The sequence below is a fragment of the Triticum urartu genome, chromosome 7 (assembly GCF_003073215.2).
Source record: "Triticum urartu cultivar G1812 chromosome 7, Tu2.1, whole genome shotgun sequence".
NCBI lineage: Eukaryota > Viridiplantae > Streptophyta > Magnoliopsida > Poales > Poaceae > Triticum > Triticum urartu.
This window is the reverse complement of record NC_053028.1, coordinates 273,081,395-273,107,076: the sequence shown is the minus strand read 5'-3', so window position 1 is coordinate 273,107,076 and position 25,682 is coordinate 273,081,395.

Sequence of the window (25,682 nt, the reverse complement as noted above, 5' to 3'; positions counted from 1 at the left end):
TCTTCCCTGCCTCCGTGTCGTTCCCTTCCTAGGCCTCGTCGTCGTCCACCGCCCTGGTGCTCTCGGCGTGGCGTGGTCAGCGTGGTCAATGACCGACATGCATCTGAAGTGGACTATACATGGAGAGGCTGACAGCTGGGTCCATGGCCGCACGCAAGGAAATGCCTCCTTATTACGCGCAAAATAATGATTTCCTCCACCTGACATCTGGGACCCACCGAAACGGCCTCTGTATTTTGCAAAAAAACGTTACCGCCGCTGACAGCTCGGACCCACCAGCTATATCTTCGCACGCAAGGAAGTGCCTCCTTATTACGCAAAAAAAATGAATACTCCCCCTGCTAGCTGGGACCCAGTATAGTGGGCCTACTAAGTTGACGGGGACGAAGGGATTTGTCAACTTAGTCAATATGCACGATTCTAGCTCGATTGACCGTACGATGTCCATCCAACGGCCGTAGTGCTTCTTCAACATCTGGTCTTCTTGCTCCAGCCGCCCAAAGTAGCGCCGGTCGTGCCGCCTACTCCTGCCTCCCGTGGCCGGCTGTGCTGCCGCGGAGGCCTCACCGCCCCCATACTACTCCCACCGCTGGCCAGGCCATCCCTCCACTCCACTCACCCACACCCCCTGTTATTCTACGGCGACAGCAGCGCAGCCGAACCAGTGAACCCTCGTACTCCTCTCCGCTTGGGCATCCACTGCAGCGTCTTCCCCGGCTCCGCGTCGTCCCCTTCCTAGGCCTCATCGTCGTCCACCGCCGTGGTGTTGTCGGCGCGGCGTGGTCAATGTGGTCAATGACCGAATTCCATCGGAAAAATACTGTACGTGGAGAGGCTGACAGCTGGGTCCACGACAGCCACAAGGAAGTGCCTCCTTATTACGCGGAAAATAATTATTCCTCCACCTGACAGCAGGGACCCACTGGACGCCCACCAGTATATCGCGAAAAAAACGTTTGCCCCTGACTGCTAGGACCCACCCGATGGGACACCGTATTTCATGAAAAAAACGTTCCCCATGCTGTCAGCTCGGACCCACCGGAAGTGCCTCCTTATTACGCACAAAAAAATGAATACCCCCTGCTAGCTGGGACCCACCTTGGTGGGAGGCTGACTTGTGGGCCTACTAAGTTGACGGGGACGGAGGGCTTTGTCAAGTTAGTCAATATGCACGATTCTAGCTCCAGTGACCGTACGATGTCCATCCAACGGCCGTAGTGCTTCTTCAACCTCTGGTCTTCTTGCTCCAGCCGCCCAAACCAGCGCCGGTCGTGCCTCGTGCTCCTGCCTCCCGTGGCCGGCTGCGATGTGGCGGAGGCCTCACCGCCCCCTACTACTCCCACCACTGGCCAGGCCATCCCTCTACTCACCCACACCCCCTGTTATTCTGCGGCGACGGCAGTCTCACACCGCAGCGAACCAGTGAACCCTCATACTCCTCTACGCGTGGGCATCCACTGCCGCGTCTTCCCCGGCTCCATGTTGTCCCCTTCCTAGGCCTCGCTGTTGTCCACCACCTTGGTGCTCTCGGCGCGGCGTGGTCAACATGGTCAAGGAACGGCTTCCATCGGATGTGGACCATACGTGGAGAGGCTGACAGCTGGGTCCACGGCCGCAGCAAGGAAGTGCCTCCTTATTACGTGCAAAATAATTATTCCTCCACCTGACAGCGGGAACTCACCGGATGGGCCACCGTATTTCGTGAAAAAAACGTTTGCCCCTGACTGCTAGGACCCACCAGCTACATCTTCGCACGCAAGGAAGTGCCTGACAGTCGGGACCCACCTGGTCGAAGCGTACGTAGCGTTGTCATTCTGGTCGTGAACGTGTACGTACATATATACTGGTGGATGTAGAGGCGCGCACGTGTCGTAGTAGAGGCGCGCACGTAGCATGTACACGTACGTACAGCAGCCAGGGTGCAAGAAAGAAAATACGGCCACGTATGTGTACATACGGGCGGGGTCTCGAACGCCTACTCGCGCATACGTACGGCCAGGGCTCGTGTACATGGCTGGGTCGGAACGGAGAAAAAACGTCGTCGTCGTGTTCATGGGGAGGCAACGGAATGCGTCGTGTTCATGGGGAGGCAATGGAATGCGTCGTGTTCATCGGGAGGGCTTGGACGGAACAGGCGATGGAAACGAGGCCTGGCGTACCGCAGAACTGAGGAAACGGCCTTGTGTTCGACCGGCCACGTTCGAAACGGGATCCTGTTGATCGGGAGGGGTCTGGCATACCGTAAAACGGAGGAAACGGACCTCCTACGGTCGAAATGGGGGTCCTGTTCATCGGGAGGGGTGTGGCGTACCGCAAAATGGAGGAAACGGACTTGTGTTGGAGCGCTACGGTCGAAACGGGGGTCGTGTTCATCAGGAGGGGTGTGGCATACCGCAAAACGGGACTCCACGGGATACTGTTCATCTCCACCATCCACCCCCTCCAGCCTCCACAAGCTATTGTTCATCCATCGTCGACCTCCTCCAGCCTCCACCTGCGACTGTTCATCCACGGGCTCCTGTTCATCCAGCCTCCACCGCGCGCTACTCCACCGGCAACTGTTCAACCAGCCCTCTCCACGGGCTCCTGTTCAACCACCCCTCCACGGGCTACTGTTCATCCTGCCCTCCACCATCTACTGTTCATCCAGCCCTCCACGGGGTCCTGTTCATCCAGCCCCAACCGGCTCGATCGATCGGGGTCCTGTTCATCCAGAGGCAACACCACGGGGTCCTGTTCATCCACCCCCACCGGGAACTGTTCATCCACCCCCCCCGCAACGCTCACTGTTCATCCAGAGGTAGCATCAATCAGCTTCAGTTAGCAGCAGTAGCGAAAGAATCGCTTGATCGGGTTTAGTTAACAGCCATCGATCGATCGCTCGGGTTCAGTAACGCGTAGCCTGCAGTGCAATCGCTCGGGTTCAGTTAGATCCCAACGCCTCGCTCGGGTTCAGTTAGAGCCAATGCCTCGCACACACGCGCGTACGTGTACGAGAGAAGCGCGCATCGCTCGGCCCCTGACCTCCCACCGTAATCGGGAACTCCCCGAAATTTTCCTCCCCCTCACTTCTAGCACGGTTTTTCCCGTCATGGACGGCCCAAAGAATGTCATGCAGCTGCGTCTCCGGCCCGCCCAGGACGGAAAGCCCATTTTCTGTCATAGAAGTAGGAGCCCACCACATCTATGATGATACCGGGTTTTGTCACAATTATCATCACAGAAGTGTCATATGTATGACAAAAATTTTTTTTGTTCGGCCCAAAATGTCATGGATGTGTCTTTTTTTTGTAGTGCTCTTATAGAAGCATCAACAATAAAGCTGTGACCAAATTGGAAGATAGGTAAATCACTTGCTAGACATACCTTTTCAAACACATTGGGAGAGCATGATGGTTGCGTTACTTGAACGATAGGTTGTTCCTCTTTCGAATAGCTCCCCAACACCTTGTCATCCAGTTTTTCTAGAATAGATCCGGCATACGTAATATTTGATTCGGTCTTTTCAATAGCCGAATTAACTTTATCATCCGAATCACCATCTTTTTTGATAATTCTATCCACACCCAATGCTTTCTCTTTTTGGCATAATCTAGCTTGGATTGCAGTAGAATTAATAGGCTTTCCCTCTTTTATTAATTCATGTAGAACAACATTGCATTCATCCCAAAAAGACGTAAGATTTTTCTTAATGACCCAATCTGGATAGAATTGCCCCCGACACTTTTAGATTCTTTCGGTAACGGTATGTCATCGAAATTCTGTAATTGTGTTGGGGGGACATGATATGCCACGTTAGTAGGTGAAGGCATTTGTGCTCATGTAGAAGTTTCACTTATTCGGCCATGACCATGAAGGTGGGGAGCCGAATTATGGACATGAACAGTTGCGTATGGTGCCAGAAAATTAGTAGCATGAGGTGTAGCATATGATGTTTGAGGGTAATTGGGCGAATAACTAGTTTGTAACATCCCAAATTTTCAATTTGGAATGTTATACAAATAGATCATCATTGCATATCATATTTTTTTTGCATTTTGGTTGATCCTAGAAATTCTACGCAACTCAAGGACCCTCGGAGAGAGTTGGGGATTTCGTTATTTTCATATTTGAGTTTTCTCAAATTTTGGAAATAGGATCATTTGATTTTATTTATTTTATCTTCAATTATTTCTATTATCAAAATATGAGAGAGGGAATAAAATGACTTTCCCAAAATAAAAAAATATTGAGGATTTAATAATAAAATCAAACAAGATTTTATTTGGATTTATTTGATATTTTATTTGAATTTAGGAAAAATGCGCGGTTTTCAAAATTGCATTTAGGCCCCAAATAAATGTTCATCCTGTGCGGCTTGATTTTAGAAGCCGGGGAAAATTTATTTCGGGATTTTTGGAGTCCGTTTAGTTTTCCTTTTGTTTTTTTCTGAGCGTAATTATCTAAAAAAACAGTCTGAACTGACCTTGGGTCGTGTCCGGCCAGGACTCCGCCTGGCCGGGGGGCTTTATATAGCGCCACCCCGGGCCGCCCCCAGCCCATAACCGTGCCCCGCCCCCAAACCCTAGCTAGCCGCCGCTGCCCCGCCGCCGCCGGAGTTCACCGCCCACGAGGTCGAGCCGCCCGCCGTTTTTTTAGAAAACCGTTGGTTTTCACCGGGTTTTTTTTCGGTTTTTTTAGATTCGTTTTTTTAGATAGATCGGTTTTTTTCCTCGGTTTGGTTAATTAGCGAGTGTTCGCTCGTTCGTTCGTTCGTTTTAACGAACGTGTTCTTCGTTTAGATCCAGATAACGAACGTTCGTTCGTTAATCTGTTCGTCGTTTTTCTTTTTCTCGGATAAAATCCGCAATTTTTTTGATCGCGATTTCTGATCCGATTTTCGTTCTAGTATAACTTTTCGCTCGTTTATCGGAATCAGGCGATTAAAGCGGCTAGTGTTTCATCTCGAAACCCTCTTTCCGTTTAACCAACTCAAACAAGTTTTTGCCTCTGTAAAATTTGACTTAGATCCAGAATGGTAAACGAAGCTTGTTTCTTTTGCCGTTTGTCTTTTGTTGCTTTGTTCGATTTGATTCTTTTGCCAACCAGAGTTCTTAAGTTGCACTTTCTATTTAGATTTCTTATTTGAGTTTTACCTGTGCATTAGTTGAGTACTTATTGTATGCTTGTTTGTTTGCGATAGAGTACCCGGAGTGCGCCGCTTGCTACTTCGAATCTCTAGGTTTTGCAGATCATCAGCAAGGCAAGTAACACTTTGATCATACCTCATACTACCCAGTTTTTATTGCATTAAATCAACCCTCACACAATGCATGCTTAGGATCTAATTAAATTGTGGGTTTGGGAAGTAGATGAGGTAGTACCTATTACCTGTTCTGTTATCAAACCTTTGGGAGTTACTTCTACGTTTGCTTATTATGCCATGCTAGTAGACGTGGATTGGGTGAGTGAAATCCATGACAGATGTGAGTTTGTTAAATTAATGGTTTATCTAAGGTGGAAACTTAAACACACATCTGGGTGGATTGAGGCACCTGGGTATTCCAGCGATTTCCTGTTTTCTTTTGGACCGCCACCAAGGCTCAAAGGGATCATGAGATTATTCATGCTAGAAACTTCCGTGTGCAGCCACAAGCTACTATGGGCTCTAGCGTAGTTGACTAAGTTGTGTGAACTCTTACAGTGGTAGACTAGTAGATGTAGGGGAAAGTAGGTGTAACGGTCTACCCGTTCGTAAGGTGTGAGCACTTCTGAAAGACTATGTCTCGGTCATCCGTTTCTCAAACACCATGTAGTGCGAGAATCCCAACTGAGGAGATCGAGTCTTGTGGGGAAAAGTGCACAAACCTCTGCAGAGTGTATAAACTAATCATGGTTAGCCGTGTCCCCGGTTATGGACATCTTGAGTATCTAGTACTTGGATTATCATGTGAATCTCATCATGTTACTCTAATTAATTTGTTGGGTTTTTAATGATGATGCTTAATTGGGATTGAGAGGGTGTCTACGCTCTCAATGTTTAACAACCACCATGTTAGTTAAATAAAATTTATTCCTTTGCAGTAGGGAAAAATTGGCTTTACGCAAAACCGTAACCATAGAGCTTTCCACCAGCCAAATATGCATATAGTATAGTCTTATTCTTTCATTGCTCTCTATGTGTTACATTGCCAGCATATTCCATGTGCTGAACCGTTTCGGGCTGCAACATTCATGTTGCAGACTTTTCAGACGATGAGTAAGGTGCTTTTAGGTCGTGGTTCTATACTCAGTGGTGCCGTTGGAGTTGATGGATTCACTTATCTTCCAAGCCTTCCGCTGTTATTGTTATTAGATGGCCTTAAGCCATATTTATTGTAATAAGTTCTCTTTTGAGACTCAATGTAATAAGTGTGTGATTGCTACTCTGTTATAAATCCTTCAATTACTGTGTGGTGTCAGCATTACTGATCCAGGGATGACACCAGAGCACAGAGATTGGACCGTTTGAGGTCTGGTCGCTACAAGATGGTATCAGAGCACACGCTGACTATAGGACACGACCACTAGGCTAAGGCCCTAGATCACTACTCACTCTTCTCACTCTGACTCCTCATCTTTTCTACTCTTTTAGGATGGCGGATGCAAGGAACAAGTTCACGCAACCGGATGAAGATACACCATTTGGACGCCACTTGAAGGAAGTCACTAGATATCTGAACAGAGGAGTACCAAGCTTCACCGGGACTTACAACGCCACTTTACCTGAAGAGGAGCACTGGATGATTTAAGTTCAAGTTTCAGGAAGGACATTCATGCCAGTCACTGAGCCCATAGAGTTTTCCTTTGATGCACCAACCTAGAGTCTAGGAAAGAGCACGACAGCTCACATCACCATGGGACGCATTGGAGAAGTTTACCGCAATGATCTCAAGGATACTATCTACCAGATTTGTGGGCGCCGAGATGAGCACTGGGAGATGATCAGCACCAGGAAGGATAGATCAATTGCAGCTTTTATCCAGGAGTTAAACCAGCATATTCGACGTCAGGAGAACCAGATGTGCACCGACTTGATAGATCTGAAGAAGGCGAGGACAAGAATTAAGGAACTGGAGGAAGAACTCAAGGCTACACGTGAAGATTATGAAGAGGAAATCGAAGTATTAGTGGAGAAGGATGATGATCTGATCAAGAAGATCGAAATATTTATGGGAGGCCCTACACTAGTAGAAGAAGACGAAGAACCCAAGGAGATTCGCCCAAATGACTACATCATCATCGACGACACCGACTCGGATCCAGATGATAGCGATGATGACTATGTTGATGAAGCAGGAGCAGATATCATGGAGTCTGCAACCGAAGAATATTTCTAGTAGACCATCCCAACAGTAGTAGTAGTCCACCATGTAAATATAGTAGTCCGAGCACTTTTGCGATAGTTAGATCGATTGTATGCCCTTGTTTGATTGAATGAAGTGAATTGTTTGCTTTTGCCTCATGTGCATATGGGTAGTGTTTTCTCTCTAGACCCCTCTCTATTCTTAAATCTCATCTTTTCTAAACCCTCAGATGCCTCCGAGACGTGACCCCGGATTTACCTTCCCACCGGAGCTCACCTAGTTGATCCAGCAGCAGAACACATTGATGCAGTTGCTAGTACAGAATCAGAATCAAGGGAATAACAACAATAACCCACCACCACCACCTGTTGACCACTTAGCCCGTTTTCTTAGGCTAAATCCACCGGTGTTTTCTAGTAGCACCGAGCCGATAGTAGCAGATGATTGGCTCCGCAAGACAGCAAGGGAGTTGACCACATGTAACGCCCTCGATGCGGCTATAGCTCCCACGTGTCGAGGCACGACTTAGAGACATAACCGCATTGAAAGCAATGTCGCAAGTTAGGCAATCTTCACAACATCCCATGTAATATAGATAATAAAAGGGGAGAAACATAGTTGGCTTACACTCGCCACGTCAATCAAAGTACATAAATAGCATTACAACATTCAAACACTCATGGCCCGACTAAGGCGCCAAAATAAAAGATAACCCAACATGCGACACAGTCCCGATCACCCCCAACTGGGCACCACTACTGATCATCAGGGAAAGACACGTAATATCGGCGTGAGTCCTCGTCGTACTCCCACTTGAGCTCAAGCGCGTCATCTGGAACGGAATCATCAGGCCCTGCATCTGGTTTGGAAGTACTCTGTGAGCCACAGGGACTCAGCAATCTCTCACCCTCGCGATCAAGACTATTTAAGCTTATAGGTAAGGCAAGGTAATTAAGTGGAGCTGCAGCAAGCGACTAGCATATCTGGTGGCTATCCTGTTCGCAAAAGAGAGCAAGAAGAGGAGGCAAATCGCGAGCGAGTAACTAAAGAACATCCTGCGGCAAGCATTACTCCAACACCGTGTTCACTTCCCGGACTCCGCTGAGAAGAGACCATCACGGTAACTCACACCGTTGATTCATTTTAATTAAATTAAGGTTCAAGTTATCTACAACTGGACATTAACAAATTCCCATCTGCCCATAACCGCGGGCACGGCTTTCAAAAGTTCAAATCCCTGCAGTGGAGTCCCAACTTAGCCCATGACAAGCTCTCATGGTCAACGAAGGAATAGACCTTCTCCCGAGACACTCCGATCAGACTCGGTATCCCGGTTCTACAAGACACTTCGACAAGTTAAAACAAATCCAGCAACACCGCCCGAATGTGCCGACAAATCCCGATAGGAGCTGCACATATCTCGTTCTCAGGGCACACTCAGATTGTCTTAACTTCCGGTAGGCCAGCCCAGAGTTGCCCCTGGTGGCCACCGGCGGCTGACGATCTGGACCAACACTCAGAGGAGCACTGGCCCGGGGGGGTTTAAAATAAGATGACCCTCGGGCTCCGGAAACCCAACGGAAAAAGGGGCTAGGTGGAAAATGGTAAAACCAAGGTTGGGCATTGCTGGAAAAGCTTTAATCAAGGCGAACTATCAAGGGGTTCCCATTATTACCCAACCGCGTAAGGAACGCAAAAATCCGGAAACATAACACCGATATGACGGAAACTAGGGCGGCAAGAGTGGAACAAAACACTAGGTGAGAGGCCGAGCCTTCCACCCTTTACCAAGTATATAGATGCATTAAGATAACAAGATCATATAATGATATCCCAACAAGAAAATAATGTTCCAACAAGGAACGGTCTCCAATCTTCACCTGCAACTAGCAACGCTATAAGAGGGGCTGAGCAAAGCGGTAACATAGCCAATCAACGGTTTGCTAGGACATGGTGGGTTAGAGGTTTGGCATGGCAATTTGGGAGGCATGAAAGCAAGTGGTAGGCATCGTAGCATAGGCATAGCAAAAGAGTGAGCATCTAGCAAAGCAAAGATAGTAGTGATTTCAAGGGTATGATCATCTTGCCTGCAAAGTTGTCAGAGTTGACTGGATCCTCGAAAGTAAACTCAACGGGCTCCTCGTTAGCGAACTCGTCTACCGGCTCTTCCCAAACAAGACAAACAAGCAAACGGAACGCAATCAACCACGTGCAAAGCTCAAACAATATGATGCAAAGATGGTATGCTATGCGGGATGCAATATACGATGCGTATGCAAGATTTGACAAGGAATGCATGAATCTGACCTCAACTTGGAAATACAAGTGTGCCACTGGAAAGATGAGATGAAATCGCTTGAAAACGATATAAAGAACGCCGGAATCGGAGTTACGGTTTGGGAATGGCAAGCAATTCAAATATGACCACGTTGTGCGATTTACAGCAAGTAGCCATCTAAATGCAACAAGATGAACATGCTGCAGCACCCAAACATGACAACAAAATACATGGAAGGGATCCATTCATGATGTTTAACAAAAGACTAGCACTGAGCCACGGCCAATTCATCCATTAACAGGTTCAAACAAGCATGGCAAAAATGCATTTGGTAAACAGATTTCAGACTTAGTGAAACTAACACTTGTCTGGAATTTCAGATCAGGTAGCACTCTTTGGAGCATGAGAACAATATGCTATAGGATCTTAACATGGCAAAGTAAAGCATGGCATGGAGCTACTCAAAGAGCTTAACAAAAGTCCCTTAGTGACCTTGAGCCAAAAGGGATCAGAAAATACATTTACAAGCATGTGAACATGGCAAAAACATAATCAGTTCTCAGACTTAGTGAAAACTGGAGCATGCTGAAACAGATATCAAGTAGGCATGTTTACGAGCTCGATGCACTCACTACAGAGCAAGTCATGACAATCTAAGCATGCACCCATCAAGAATACACAAAATACAAGCTAGACATGGCAAGAACAATAACATAGCATGCACGGATCAACTACAACATCCTCGGCAAAATTGCTAACAAGTAGACAATCTGCCCAGATTCACGAAATGACAAAAGTAGAGCTCGATTGACTCAAGCTAGGGTGCTCCATAATTGCAAACAAAGACATGGATGGATAGAGCACCACAATATTAACAAAACATCCTTACTGATCATCCTTAAAAGAGGCACGGATCACTAGGAAACAACATGAACATATGGCATAATGAGATAAACAGGTCAACCACTAAGTCCCTGAAATCAGCATTAACGAATGCTCCACTTTGCAAGCTTGTGCTAGTCAACACACACATCAAAAAAATACATGGGTTGCACCTCTGGATAGATGGAAAAACATATAACAAAACTCATGTAGAGCTCAGGGGCATATCATGCACACAATAATCATGGCAAAAATGACTAATATCTAATTGGAGCAGCAGATCTGACAATTATCTCAAATAGCATTCTTCTAAAAGCATTTCGGGCATCAAGATGAACTCAAATAAAAATGATGCAATGAGATGAAATGATGTGCTCTCTGAGGTGAACATTTTGATATGCTATATGCCCAAAACGGAGCTACGGATGAGGAGATACAACATAATGAACATAGCCAAAATAACTAGGGACTTAGGGAAAAAGAGAGAGATCAACCCCTAGGGTTTACTGTAGCAGGTCAGATCTGGATCGCGGCGTGGAAACCGAGGTTTGCCAGAAACGGAGGTCGCCGGAGCGGCGATGACGGCGGCGAGGCGCTCCCGGGCCGGATCACACCGGGTCCAGCCGGCGGGGAGCCGGAGTGGCGGCGGGGAAGGTGCGGCCGGCCGGTGGGGAGCGCGGCGAGGTGCCACCGAAGAAGAGGCAGTGAGGAAGCTGACGGGCGGCGGCGTGCGGCGGTCGGCGGCGTCCGGTCGCCGGAGACGGCGAAGGAGGCGGCGGCGCCAGGTGCGCGGGCACGGGCGGCGGCTAGGTGCACCGGGCCACGGGGGCCTCGCCTGGGCTTCCCGGGCCGGCGCGGTGAGAGAAGGCGGTGGCGAGTGGCGGCTTGCCACGTGGCGGCGGTGGCGCGGGTCGGACAATGTCCGGCCCGGCGATTTTCTGTCCGGCGGCGGCGGATGGAATGGATCTAGGGTTAGGAGAGAGTGAAATCGCGAATTTCGGAGGGGGTGTATATATAGGCATAGAGGGAGCTAGGAGTGTCCAAATGAGGTGCGGTTTTCGGCCACGCGATCGTGATTGAACGCTCTACATGATGGAGAGGGTTTTGGTGGGTTTTGGGCCAAATTGGAGGGGTGTTGGGCTACAACACACACGAGCCCTTTTCGGTCCCTCGGTTAACCGTTGGAGCATCAAACGAAGTCCAAATGGTACGAAACTTGACAGGCGGTCTACCGGTAGTAAACCAAGGCCGCTTGGCAAGTATCGGTCCAATACGGAAATGTTTAATCCCCACACATGAAAGAAAGGTAGAAATGACCACCGGAGGAGAACGGAGCGCCGGAATGCAAAACGGACAACGGGGAAAATGCTCGAATGCATGAGATGAACACATATGCAAATGCAATGCACATGATGACATGATATGAGATGCATGACAACGACAACAACACACGGAGACAAAAACCTGAACCCGAGAAAATAAAATAACTTAAGGCCGGAAACGGCAAGAGTTGGAGTACATATTGGGTAAAACACATCCGGGGTGTTACACCACAGCAGGATGCACAGATGCGGAAAAGGTGAAGTTTGCCGCACATCAGCTTGAAGGACCTGCAACATCATGGTGGGAGAATTTCACAGCCACTTTCCCTATCGACACTGTCACATGGGACCAGTTTCAGCAGGCTTTCTGTACTGCCCATGTTTCAGCAGAAGCTATGGCCATGAAGAAGCATGAGTTTCGCAACTTGCGCCAAGGAGGACGGACAGTTGGCCAGTATGTGGAGGATTTTAGTAAGCTAGCACGTTATGCCCCACATGACGTTGCTACGGATGTAGCTAAGCAGGAGAAGTTTCTGGAAGGATTGAATGATGAGTTGAGCATGCACTTGATGGTAGCAACATTCAATAACTACCAGGAGTTGGTAGATCGTGCTCTTATGATTGAAGGGAAGCAGCAGCAGATTGAGAATCGCAAGAGGAAGTATGGACAAGGGAAGTACAATTCAGGAGCTCAGCAGAAGCCATGTTTTACCCCTAGACTGGGAGGACATTTTCAGCATACCCATGGAGGAGGTAGCTCGCACAATCATAATGGCACCAAGAATGGTAATGGTAATGGAGGAAGCAATGGCCAGAACCGTACCAACCCATCAACCCCAGCCAAGAGAGACCTGAGCCAAGTCACTTGCTTTAAGTGCCAGAAGACCGGACATTATGCCAATGAATGTCCCGAATCCCAGAATGGAAATGGAAATGGAAGCTCTAGGAAGAAGCCGAACCCTTTCAATAGGGGACAGGTGAACCACGTTAATGTGGAGGAGGTTGAAGAGCAGCCGAATGCAGTAATCGGTAAGTTTTGGTTAAGTCATTTACTGCACTCGTTCTTTTCAATACTGGTGCATCGCATTCTTACATATCAAGGGGATTTGTGGATAAGTATAACCTGCCCACCAAAGTTCTTAGAACACCTATGTTAGTAAGCTCACCAGGAGCGGAGTATATGGCTAGTAAAGGATGTTTTCTAGTGCCGTTGAGTATAGGTAGGCATGTGTTTCCCTCGGATTTAATCATTTTGGAATCACAAGGTTTGGATGTAATACTGGGTATGGATTGGCTGTCGATGTATGGAGGAAACATCAATTGCGCCAGTAAGTCAATTTTCTTACCACCCCAGAAGGGAGAAGGATCAAGTATGTATCCCGGCACGTGCCGAAAAGGACTTGAGTGAATTCGTTAACAGGAGTTGTGCAGGAGGAAGTACCAGTAGTAAAGGATTTCCCTGATGTATTTCCAGAAGAGTTGCCAGGCATCCCACCAGATAGAGACATTAAGTTTTTGATTGAGCTTTTGCCAGGCACAGGGCCAATATCTAAGAGACCATATAGGATGCCCGCAAAGGATTTGGAGGAGATTAAGAAGCAGATTAAGGAGTTACTAGATAAAGGATATATTCGCCCAACTTCTTCGCCTTGGGGATCGCCAGTACTTCTAGTGGATAAGAAGGATGGATCGTTAAGGATGGTTGTGGATTATCGAGGATTGAATGAAGTAACCATCAAGAACAAGTACCCACTACCAATGATCAATGATCTGTTTGATCGATTGCAAGGAGCTAAGGTATTTTTCAAGATCGATCTGCGATCAGGATACCATCAGTTGAAGATTCGGGAACAAGATATACCTAAGACAGCTTTTACCACCAGGTATGGGCTGTACGAGTATACCGTTATGTCATTTGGTCTGACTAATGCACATGCATATTTTATGAACATGATGAACAAAGTATTGATGGAGTTTTTTGATAAGTTCGTCGTAGTGTCGATTGATGATATTCTGGTTTACTCGAAGAATGAAGAGGAGCATAAGGAACATTTGCATTTGGTACTTGGTAAGCTCAGAGAACATCAGTTATACGCCAAGTTTAGCAAATGTGAGTTTTGGTTGAAGGAAGTTGGATTTCTCGGACACGTTATATCCGGAGAAGGTATAGCAGTAGATCCAACTAAGGTTGACACTGTGATAAATTGGGAAGCGCCAACAACAGTTGGAGAGATCCGGAGTTTTCTTGGACTCGCAGGATACTACTGGAGATTTATTGAAAATTTCTCGAAGATTGCAAAACCTATGACAGAGTTGTTGAAGAAGGATACCAAGTTCATATGGACCGAGGAATGTGAGTCTAGTTTCCAGGAATTGAAGAAACGTTTGGTTACATCACCAATGTTGATTTTGCCAGATCAGACCAAGGATTATGAGGTATATTGCGATGCTTCACGTCGAGGACTTGGAGCAGTGCTTATGCAGGAAGGAGGAGTTGTTTCATATGCCTCACGACAGCTTAAGCCTCATGAGTTAAATTATGCCACGCATGATTTGGAGTTAGCAGCCGTAGTGCATGCATTGAAGACTTGGAGACATTTTCTCATTGGAAACCACTGTGAGGTGTACATGGATCACAAGAGTTTGAAGTATATTTTCACGCAGAAGGAGTTGAATCTCAGACAAAGGAGATGGTTGGAGCTCATCAAGGATTCTGATATGAGATTGCATTATCACCCCGAAAAGGCTAACGTAGTAGCTGATGCACTGAGCCGTAAAAGTCATGTCAACACCCTAATGACGGGAGATTTACCAATGGAGTTAGCCGAAAATCTTCGTGAGCTATGTTTGGAGATAGTCCCGAGAGGCTATGTAGCAGCATTGGAGATTCAATCTAGTTTGATGGATAAGATCAGAGAAGCTCAAAGGACTGACAAGGAGATCGCTTCTATTAAAGAGAAAATGAGCAAGGGAAAAGCTAAAGGATTTCGTGAGGATGAGCACGATACCTTATGGTTTGAAGACCGTGTTTATGTGCCTAATGATTCGGAGATCAGGAAGTTGATTTTGCAAGAGGCCCATGATTCACCATATTCGATTCACCCAGAAATACCAAGATGTATTTGGATTTGAAGGATACTTTCTGGTGGACCGGAATGAAGAAGGATATTGCGGAGTATGTAGCAGTTTGTGATGTATGTCAGAGAGTAAAGGCAGAGCATCAGAAGCCAGCAGGATTTCTACAGCCATTGCCAATACCCGAATGGAAGTGGGATAAGTTAGGCATGGATTTTATTATAGGATTGCCCAGAACTCGTTCAGGCTATGACTCGATATGGGTTGTAGTCGATCGTTTGACAAAGGTAGCTCATTTCATCCCAGTGAAGACTACCTATACCAGTGCCAAGTTAGCAAAGATATACATGACCAGGATCATATGTCTGCATGGAGTTCCAAGGAGCATTGTATCAGATAGAGGAACCCAATTTACCTCAAAGTTCTGGAATCAGTTGCATGAAACTTTGGGTACAAGGCTAGAGTTCAGTACAGCTTTCCATCCGCAGACAGATGGACAGACCGAGAGAGTCAATCAGATTTTGGAGGATATGCTGAGAGCTTGTGTGCTAGATTACGGATCTAGTTGGGACGAAAATTTGCCATATACGGAGTTCTCTTACAACAACAGTTATCAAACCAGTTTGAAGATGGCCCCTTTCGAAGCCTTGTACGGAAGGAGGTGCAGGACCCCATTGTCGTGGGATGAAGTTGGAGACCGTCAGTTGTTTGAACCGGATCTGATTAAGGAGTCTGAACAGAAGGTGAAATTGATTCGCGATAGACTCAAGGTAGCCCAATCCAGGCAGAAGAGCTACGCAGATTCTATACGCAAGGAGACAGTTTACGAAGTCGGAGACCGAGTCTATCTTCGAGTATCTCCACTTCGAGGAGTTAAGTGCTTTGGAGTTAAGGGAAAGTTAGTGCCATGTTTTGTAGGACCATACAAGGTTTTGGAGCGTATGGGAGAAGTAGCCTACAAGTTGGAATTGCCCGAAGGATTGTCAGGAGTTCACGATGTATTCCACATTTCCCAGTTGAAGAAGTATCACGCAGAGATGGTTGATATACCGCTGAGAGACACAGTGCCGTTGGAAGCGATTCAGTTGGATAGTGATTTGGCCTATGAGGAGAACCAGTCAAGATTCTTGAGTATGCCAGCCGAGTCACCCGCAGCAAGGTTATCAAGTTTTGCAAAGTTCAGTGGAGCCACCACACGGAAGATGAAGCCACCTGGGAACGAGAAGAAGAATTGCTGAAGGACCACCATCACTTATTTTCTAGCCAACCCGAATCTCAGGGCGAGATTCATCTTATGGGGGGTAGGTTTGTAACATCCTGAATTTTCAATTTGGAATGTTATACAAATAGATCATCATTGCATATCATATTTTATTTGCATTTTGGTTGATCCTAGAAATTCTACGCAACTCAAGGACCCTCAGAGAGAGTTGGGGATTTCGTTATTTTCATATTTGAGTTTTCTCAAATTTTGGAAATAGGATCATTTGATTTTATTTATTTTATCTTCAATTATTTCTATTATCAAAATATGAGAGAGGGATTAAAATGACTTTCCCAAAATAAAGAAATATTGAGGATTTAATAATAAAATCAAATAAGATTTTATTTGGATTTATTTGCTATTTTATTTGAATTTAGTAAAAATGCGCGTTTTTCAAAATAGCATTTAGGCCCCAAATAAATGTTCATCATGTGCGGCTTGATTTTAGAAGCCGGCGAAAATTTATTTCGGGATTTTTGGAGTCCGTTTAGTTTTCCTTTTGTTTTTTTTTCTGAGCATAATTATTTTAAAAAAAAAGTCTGAATCGACCTTGGGCCGTGTCCGGCCAGGACTCCGCCTGGCCGGGGGGCTTTATATAGGGCCACCCGGGCCGCCCCCAGCCCATAACCGCACCCCGCCCCCAAACCCTAGCTAGCCGCCGCCGCCGCGCCGCCGCCGGAGTTCGCCGCCGACGAGGTCGAGCCGCCCGCCATTTTTTTTAGAAAACCGTTGGTTTTCACCGGTTTTTTCGGTTTTTTTAGATTCGTTTTTTAGATAGATCGGTTTTTTCCTCGGTTTGGTTAATTAGCGAGCGTTCGCTCGTTCGTTCGTTTTAACGAACGCGTTCTTCATTCAGATCCAGCTAACGAACGTTCGTTCGTTAATCTGTTCGTCGTTTTTCTTTTTCTCGGATTAAATCCGCGATTTTTCTGATCGCGATTTCTGATCCGATTTTTGTTCTAGTATAACTTGTCGCTCATTTATCAGAATCAGGCGATTCAAGCGCCTGGAGTTTCGTCTCAAAACCCTCTTTCCGTTTAACCAACTCAAACAAGTTTTTGCCTTTGTAAAATTTGACTTAGATCCAGAATAGTAAACGAAGCTTGTTTCTTTTGCCTTTTGTCTTTCGTTGCTTCGTTCGATTTGATTCTTTTTGCCAACCGGAGTTCTTAAGTTAAACTTTCTGGTTAGATCTCTTATTTGAGTTTTACCTGTGCATTAGTTGAGTACTTATTATATGCTTGTTTATTTGCGATAGAGTACCCGGAGTGCGCCGCTTGCTACTTCGAATCTCTAGGTTTTGCAGATCATCAGCAAGGTAAGTAATACTTTGATCATACCTCCTACTACCCAGTTTTTATTGCATTAGATCAACCCTCACACAATGCATTCTTAGGATCTAATTAAATTGTGGGTTTGGGAAGTAGATGAGGTAGTACCTATTACCTATTCTGTTATCAAACCTTTGGGAGTTACTTCTACGTTTGCTTATTATGCCATGCTAGTAGACGTGGATTGGGTGAGTGAAATCCATGACAGATGTGAGTTTGTTAAATTAATGGTTTATCTAAGGTGGCAACTTAAACACATATCTGGGTGGATTGAGGCACCTGGGTATTCCAGCGATTGCCTGTTTTCTTTTGAACCGCCACCCAGACTCAAAGGGATCATGAGATTATTCATGCTAGAAACTTATGTGTGCAGCCACAAGCTACTATGGGCTCTAGTGTAGTTGACTAAGTTGTGCGAACTCTTACAGTGGTAGACTAGCAGATGTAGGGGAAAGTAGGTGTAACGGTCTACCCGTTTGTAAGGTGTGAGCGCTTCTAAAACACTATGTCTCGGTCATCCATTTCTCAAACACCATGTAGTGCGAGAATCCCAACGGTGGAGATCGAGTCTTGTGGGGAAAAGTGCGCAAACCTCTGCAGAGTGTATAAACTAATCATGGTTAGCCGTGTCCCCGGTTATGGACATCTTGAGTATCTAGTACTTGGATTATCATGTGAATCTCATCATGTTACTCTAATTAATTTGTTGGGTTTCTAATGATGATGCTTAATTGGGATTGAGAGGGTGTCTACGCTCTCAATGTTTAACAACCACCATGTTAGTTAAATAAAATTTATTCCTTTGCAGTAGGGAAAAATTGGCTTTACGCAAAGCTGTAACCATAGAGCTTTCCACCAACCAAATATGTATATAGTATAGTCTTATTCTTTCATTGCTCTCTATGTGTTACATTGCTAGCATATTCCATATGCTGACCCGTTTCGGGCTGCAACGTTCATGTTGCAGAGTTTTCAGACGACGAGTAAGGTGCTTTTAGGTCGTGGTTCTATACTCAGTGATGCCGTTGGAGTTGATGGACTCACTTATCTTCCAAGCCTTCCGCTGTTATCATTATTAGATGGCCTTAAGCCATATTTATTGTAATAAGTTCTCTTTTGAGACTCGATGTAATAAGTATGTGATTGCTACTCTGTTATAAATCCTTCAAGTACTGTGTGGTGTCAGCATTACTGATCCAGGGATGACACCAGAGCACAGAGATTGGACCGTTTGAGGTCTAGTCGCTACATAGTAGTAGCATGGCCAATTCCCCTATCCACCGGCACGTTTGGATTAACAAACTGCAAGTTATTTGTCGATGAATAAAAAGTCGAAACACTTTGTTGTATCCTATTGGAAGTTCCTACATGGGGTATCTCAACTTGATTAACCGAACTCATCATGTTGTTCATCGGCATATAGATTTGTGGGGTTGCCGATGCATGGGAGTTGGGATACATATGTTGCATGTTGCTGAAATTATATGAAGTTGAAGCATGAAGATTATTCTGAATCGGCTGTTGCACATAATTAGATACATTATTGATAAAACTAGGGCTAGTCGATACATTATGCTCATTAGACGATCTAGCAACAACATATGCATTATTTGCATCTACATAAGTGAAGTGGGTATTCATATTACCTTTGTAGATGTCAAACCCTAGATGACGATCTCTTCGTAGCAAGAACGGGCCAGAGACCGTTCAACGCTTCGTCCACAACGGAGTCGCCAAAAAGTGTGTTCGCACACGAACACGTCAACGTGTACCTCCAACACCGAGGGTGATGCACCGTAGCTCACGTCGAAGGAGACCCGCCGGAAGCGCGGTACGCAAGACAATCCGGCGGGTGCTTTTGTAGACCCGAAACCCCACACACCCGGGAGGGGCCCCGTCAGGGCGCGCGACGACTATGGGTTGCCCTAGGTCGGCCTGACCGCCCCTAGGGCCTCGTGGTTCACCGCCCTGCAACAAGAAGAACGAACGAAGAACGAGGAAGAAAAAGAACAAGGGAGAAGGAAAAGTAAAGGTAAAAGGTGTAGATAGACTTGTTTGATTGTGTGTTGTTTCAATCGGCCGTCACCCCCTACATATATAAGAGGCGGCTGGACTTCCCGTACAAGCAAAAGATTTATCTAGGCTTTCCTTACAAGAAAATTACATCAATTCACGTCCAAAACCCTAGTCAAATTCGGACTGGTTTTATCTGAACTTTCTAAAACTGTTCGGTTTAAACTGGCTGTACTTTGAGGGTCCTTTTTGTGGTGACAAACGACCTCGGATGGAAACGAGCCCAAAAGCAATCTTGACCGTTTCGACGAGACGAACAACTTTAATGTTGAACATTTTCTTTATCAGAGGTCATCTCGAGGGTCAAATCGCTCGTGCAAGATAGCTAATTATTCACGCAGCACATCAGACATACCCACATATGTGTCTGGTTCCGGGCGTCATATTTTTGCTCACTGGAGGGTCGCGTTGTGCGGGCTCTAACTTTTGCATATGACCTCGGATTGAGACAATCTTTATATAAAAATCGATAGTGTCGACAAGCCGAAGACAACTCATGTAGATCAGTTTTCAATATGGGGCAGTCTTGCGGGCGTAATCAGCCAAATACTGTTTTGAATACAAAATCTGAGTACTTCAAACACAACTTCGGACTTAGAGATGAGACCGGATGACTATGGCCCAAATATCAAAGTTTTTCCTTTTGATGATATGGAACTTTCTCACTTTGAGCACTTCTCCATTTGAGGCCATCTTAATTAAGTTCTTTGCCATGCCAAAATCTGGTGTCAACAGATTTGAACAATATAAAAGTCCAAATGTCCATATAAAGAAAAGAATATGAGATGACATGTTAGGCAACATTCCACTTCAAAAATTCTGTTTTTATCCTCTACCTACTCGAGGACGAGCAGGAATTAAGCTTGGGGATGCCGATACGTCTCCAACGTATCCATAATTTTTGATTGTTCCATGTTGTTATATTATCAATCTTGGATGTTTTATAGTCATTTTATACCATTTTTTGGTATGAACCTATTGACATAGTGCCAAGTGCGAGTAGTTGTTTTCTGCATGTTTTTTAATCGTAGGAAATCAATACCAGACGGAGTCCAAATGCAGCGGAACTTTTTGGAGATTTTTTTGGACCAGAAGACAACCAAGGGGCTGAAGAAGCACCTGGGGGTGCTCCGAGGGGAGCATAACCCACCAGGGCGCGCCAGGAGGCCCAAGTGCGCCCTGGTGGGTTGTGCCAACCGCGGGTTCCCCTTGGACCGCCTCTTTGCTCTATAAATACCCCCAATATTCTAGAAACCCTAATTGAGTTGACGAAAATCAATTCCAGCCGCGGCAGAGTCCAGAACCACCAGATCCAATCTAGACACCATCACGGAGGGGTTCACCACTTCCATTGGTGCCTCTCCGATGATGCGTGAGTAGTTCTTTGTAGACCTTCGGGTCCATAGTTAGTAGCTAGATGGCTTCCTCTCTCTCATTTGATTCTCAATACAATGGTCTCTTGGAGATTCATATGATGTAACTCTTTTTGCGGTGTGTTTGTTGGGACCTACGCCCCCGAGTCTCTTCTTTAATATATTTGCCTTTGCGATCTATTTTCCTTTGCTTTTATTTTCAGATCTATTATACCAAAAATGCAAAAATACATTCCTGAAATTTATTCTTATTTATTTTATTTGGCGTTCGATCTATCAATCTACTACAATTTATTCACGTCCGTTTTGCCAATTTTTGGCACCGTTACCCGAAAGGGATTGACAACCCCTTTAATATGTCGGGTTGTGAGTAGTTGTTATTTGTGTGCAGGCGCCGCTCATGTGTTGTTGCTTGGTTCTCGTACTGGTTCGGTAACCTTGGTCTCATCACTGAGGGAAATACCTACCGTCGTTGTGCTGCATCATCCCTTCCTCTTTGGGCAAATACTGACGTAGCTTCAAGCCGCATCACCCCTTACTCCCCCCCCGCTTCGTTACCCTACCGCCGCGTCGCTGCCTCCCTGCCGCCTCCTCGCCCTCCCGCCGCCTCATCAACCGCACCCTCCAGCCTTGACCCGGGAGTGGGGCGACGAGGCCGGTCGCCCAAAGTGGCGCATGGACAACCGTCGTGACCCCCCTTGCTCTTCGCCGACGGGTTCCGGTGCAAGGCCAATCTTTGCTATCACTTGTCCCCCAGGAACCCCGTCGCTTTCCCCCGCGTGAATCTCGCCGCTCGCCGGCTCGTTCGGATCGCCGATCGCCCGGGCGGTATTCTGGTCGCTCGCCGGGTCGCCGCGCTTCTCCGCGTGGGGAGCTCAAGGACCGGCTGTGGTCCCCGACGGCTGATTCATGACAGTATTCTCGGCGCAGCTCGCCTTCGCCTCCCAACCACTATGATTGATCCTTGCCCCCTCCCCTCCTGCAGCAACAGTCACAGCCCAACGCCCTGCCTCCAAGCCACTACCAGCCACCGCAAAACCAGCCTTCTTCCCACCTTGTCGGTGTCAAAACCGGCAAATCTCGAGCAGGGGGTCCCGAACTATGCGTTTGAGGATCGAAGGTAACAGGAGGCAGGGGACACGATGTTTACCCAGGTCTGGGCCCTCTTGATGGAGGTAATACCCTACTTCCTGCTTGATTGACTTTGATGAGTATAGGGCTTACAAGAGTTGATCTACCTCGAGATCGTAAAGGCTAAATGATACGTCTCCAGCGTATCTATAATTTTTGATTGTTCCATGCTATTACATTATCTGTTTTGGATGTTTAATGGGATTTATTATACACCTTTATATTATTTTGGGACTAACCTACTAACCCAAGGCCCAGTGCAAATTGCTCTTTTTTGCCTATTTCAGTGTTTCGCAAAAAGGAATATCGAACGGAATCCAAATGGAATGAAACCTTCGGGAGAGTTATTTTTGGAACAAACGTGATCCAGGGGACTTGGAGTAGACGTCAAGAAAGAAGCGAGGAGGCCACGAGGCAGGGAGGCGCGCCTGCCCCCCTGGGCGCGCCCCCACCCTCGTGGGCCCCTCGTAGCTCCACCGACCTACTTCTTCCTCCTATATATATCCATATACCCCACAAACATCCAGGAGCACCACGAAACCCTATTTCCACCGCTGCAACCTTCTATACCCAAGAGATCCCATCTTGGGGCCTTTTCCAGATCACCGCCGAAGGGGGAATCGATCACGGAGGGCTTCTACATCAACATCATAGCCTCTCCGATGATGTGTGAGTAGTTTACCACAGACCTTCGGGTTCATAGTTATTAGCTAGATGGCTTCTTCTCTCTCTTTGGATCTCAATACAAAGTTCTCCACGATCTTCTTGGAGATCTATTCGATGTAATTCTTTTTGCGGTGTGTTTGTCGAGATCCACTGAATTGTGGGTTTATGATCAAGTTTATCTATGAAAAATATTTGATTCTTCTCTGAAATATTTATGTATTATTGGTTATCTTTGCAAGTCTCCTCGAATTATCAGTTTGGTTTGGCCTACTAGATTGATCTTTCTTGCAATGGGAGAAGTGCTTAGCTTTGGGTTCAATCTTGCGGTGTCCTTTCCCAGTGACAGCAGGGGCAGCAAGGCACGTATTGTATTGTTGCCATCGAGGATAAAAAGATGGGGTTTATATCATATTTCTTGAGTTTATCCCTCTACATCATGTCATCTTGCCTAATGTGTTACTCTATTCTTATGAACTTAATACTCTAGATGCATGCTGGATAGCAGTCGATGTGTGGAGTAATAGTAGTAGATGCAGAATCGTTTCGATCTACTTGTCGCGGACGTGATGCCTATATACCTGATCATGCCTAAAGATTCTCATAATTATGCACTTTTCTATCAATAGCTCGACAGTAATTTGTTTACCCACCGTAATACTTATGCTATCTTGAGAGCAGCCACTAGTGAAACCTATGGCCCCCGGGTCTATCTTCCATCATATAAGTTTCCAGTCTATTTTACTTTGCAATCTTTACTTTCAATCTATATCATGAAATTACCAAAAATATTTATCTTATTATCTCTATCAGATCTCACTCTTGTAAGTGATCGTTAAGGGATTGACAACCCCTTTATTGCGTTGGTTGTGAGGTTCTTACTTGTTTGTGTAGGTTCGAGGTGACTTGCGTGTAGTCTCCTACTGGATTGATACCTTGGTTCTAAAAAACTAAGGGAAATACTTACGCTACTTTGCTGCATCACCCTTTCCTCTTCAAGGGAAAACCAACGCAGTGCTCAAGAGGAAGCAAGAAGGATTTCTGGCGCCGCCGGGGAGATCTACGTACAAGTCAAGACATACCAAGTACCCATCACAAACTCTTATCCCTCGCATTACATTATTTGCCATTTGCCTCTCGTTTTCCTCTCCCCCACTTCACCCTTGCTTTTTTATTCGCCCTCTTTTTCCGTTCGCCTCTTTTTCGCTCGCTTCTTGTGTGCTTGTGTGTTGGATTGTTTGTCACGATGGCTCAAGATAATACTAAATTGTGTGATATTTCCAATACCAACAATAATGATTTTATTAGCACTCCGATTGCTCCGCTTACCGATGCTGAATCTTGTGAAATTAATACTGCTTTGCTGAATCTTGTCATGAAAGATCCATTTTCTGGCCTTCCTAATGAAGATGCCGCTACCCATCTAAACAACTTTGTTGATTTGTGTGATATGCAAAAGAAGAAGGATGTGGATAATGATATTGTTAAATTGAAGCTATTCCCGTTTTCGCTTAGAGATCGTGCTAAAACTTGGTTTTCGTCTTTGCCTAAAAATAGTATTGATTCTTGGAACAAGTGCAAAGTTGCTTTTATCTCTAAGTATTTTCCTCCCGCTAAGATCATCTCTCTTAGAAACGATATTATGAACTTTAAGAAACTAGATCATGAGCATGTTGCACAAGCTTGGGAGAGGATGAAATTAATGATTCGCAATTTCCCTACTCATGGTTTGAATTTATGGATGATCATACAAAAAATTTATGCTGGATTGAATTTTGCTTCTAGAAATCTTCTAGACCGGCCACGGGAGCCACTTTTATGGAAATCACTTTAGGAGAAGCTACCAAACTCCTAGATAATATTATGGTTAATTATTCTCAATGGCACACCGAAAGATCTACTAGTAAAAAGGTTCATGCTATAGAAGGAATTGATGTTTTGAGTGGAAATATGGATGAACTTACGAAGTTGTTAGCTAATAAGAGTGTTTCTTCTGATCCTAATGATATGCCTTTGTCTACTTTGATTGAGAATAATAATGAATCTATGGATGTGAATTTTGTTGGTAGGAACAATTTTGGTAACAACGCGTATAGAGGAAATTTTAACCCTAGGCCGTATCCTAGTAATTCCCCTAATAATTATGGTATTCCTACAACAATTCTTATGGAAATTATAATAATATGCCCTCTGATTTTGAATCTAGTATTAAAGAATTTATTAGTTTGCAAAAGAGTTTCAATGCTTTGATTGAAGAAAATTTTCTAAGATTGATGAGTTGGCTAGGAACGTGGATAGAATTTCTCTTGATGTTGATTCTTTGAAACTTAGATCTATTCCACCTAAGCATGATATCAATGAGTCTCTCAAAGCCATGAGAATTTCCATCGATGAGTGCAAAGAAAGAACCGCTAGGATGCATGCTAAAAAAGATTGCTTTATAAAAGCGTGTTCTTCTAGTTTTGATGATAATAAGGATGAAGATCTAAAAGTGATTGATGTGTCTCCTATTAAATCTTTGTTTTGCAATATGAATCTTGATAATGATGGGACTGGAGATGAATCAACTTTAGTTAAAAGGCGTCCCAATGATTCAGAGCTTTTAGATCTTGGTGCAAAAATTGGTAAAAGTGGGATTGGAGAGGTCAAAACTTTACATAGCAATGAACCACATATTTTGGATTTCAAGGAATTTAATTATGATAATTGCTATTTTATAGATTCTATTTCCTTGTTGCAATCCGTGCTAAATTATCCGCATCTTATAGTCAAAATAAAGCTTTTACCAAACATATCGTTGATGTTTTAATGCAATCTTATGAAGAAAAGCTTGAATTAGAAGTTTCTATCCCTAGAAAACTTCATGATGAGTGGGAACCTACTATTAAAATTAAAATTAAAGATCATGAATGCTATGTTTATGTGATTTTGGGTGCTAGCGTTTCCACGATTCCAAAAACTTTGT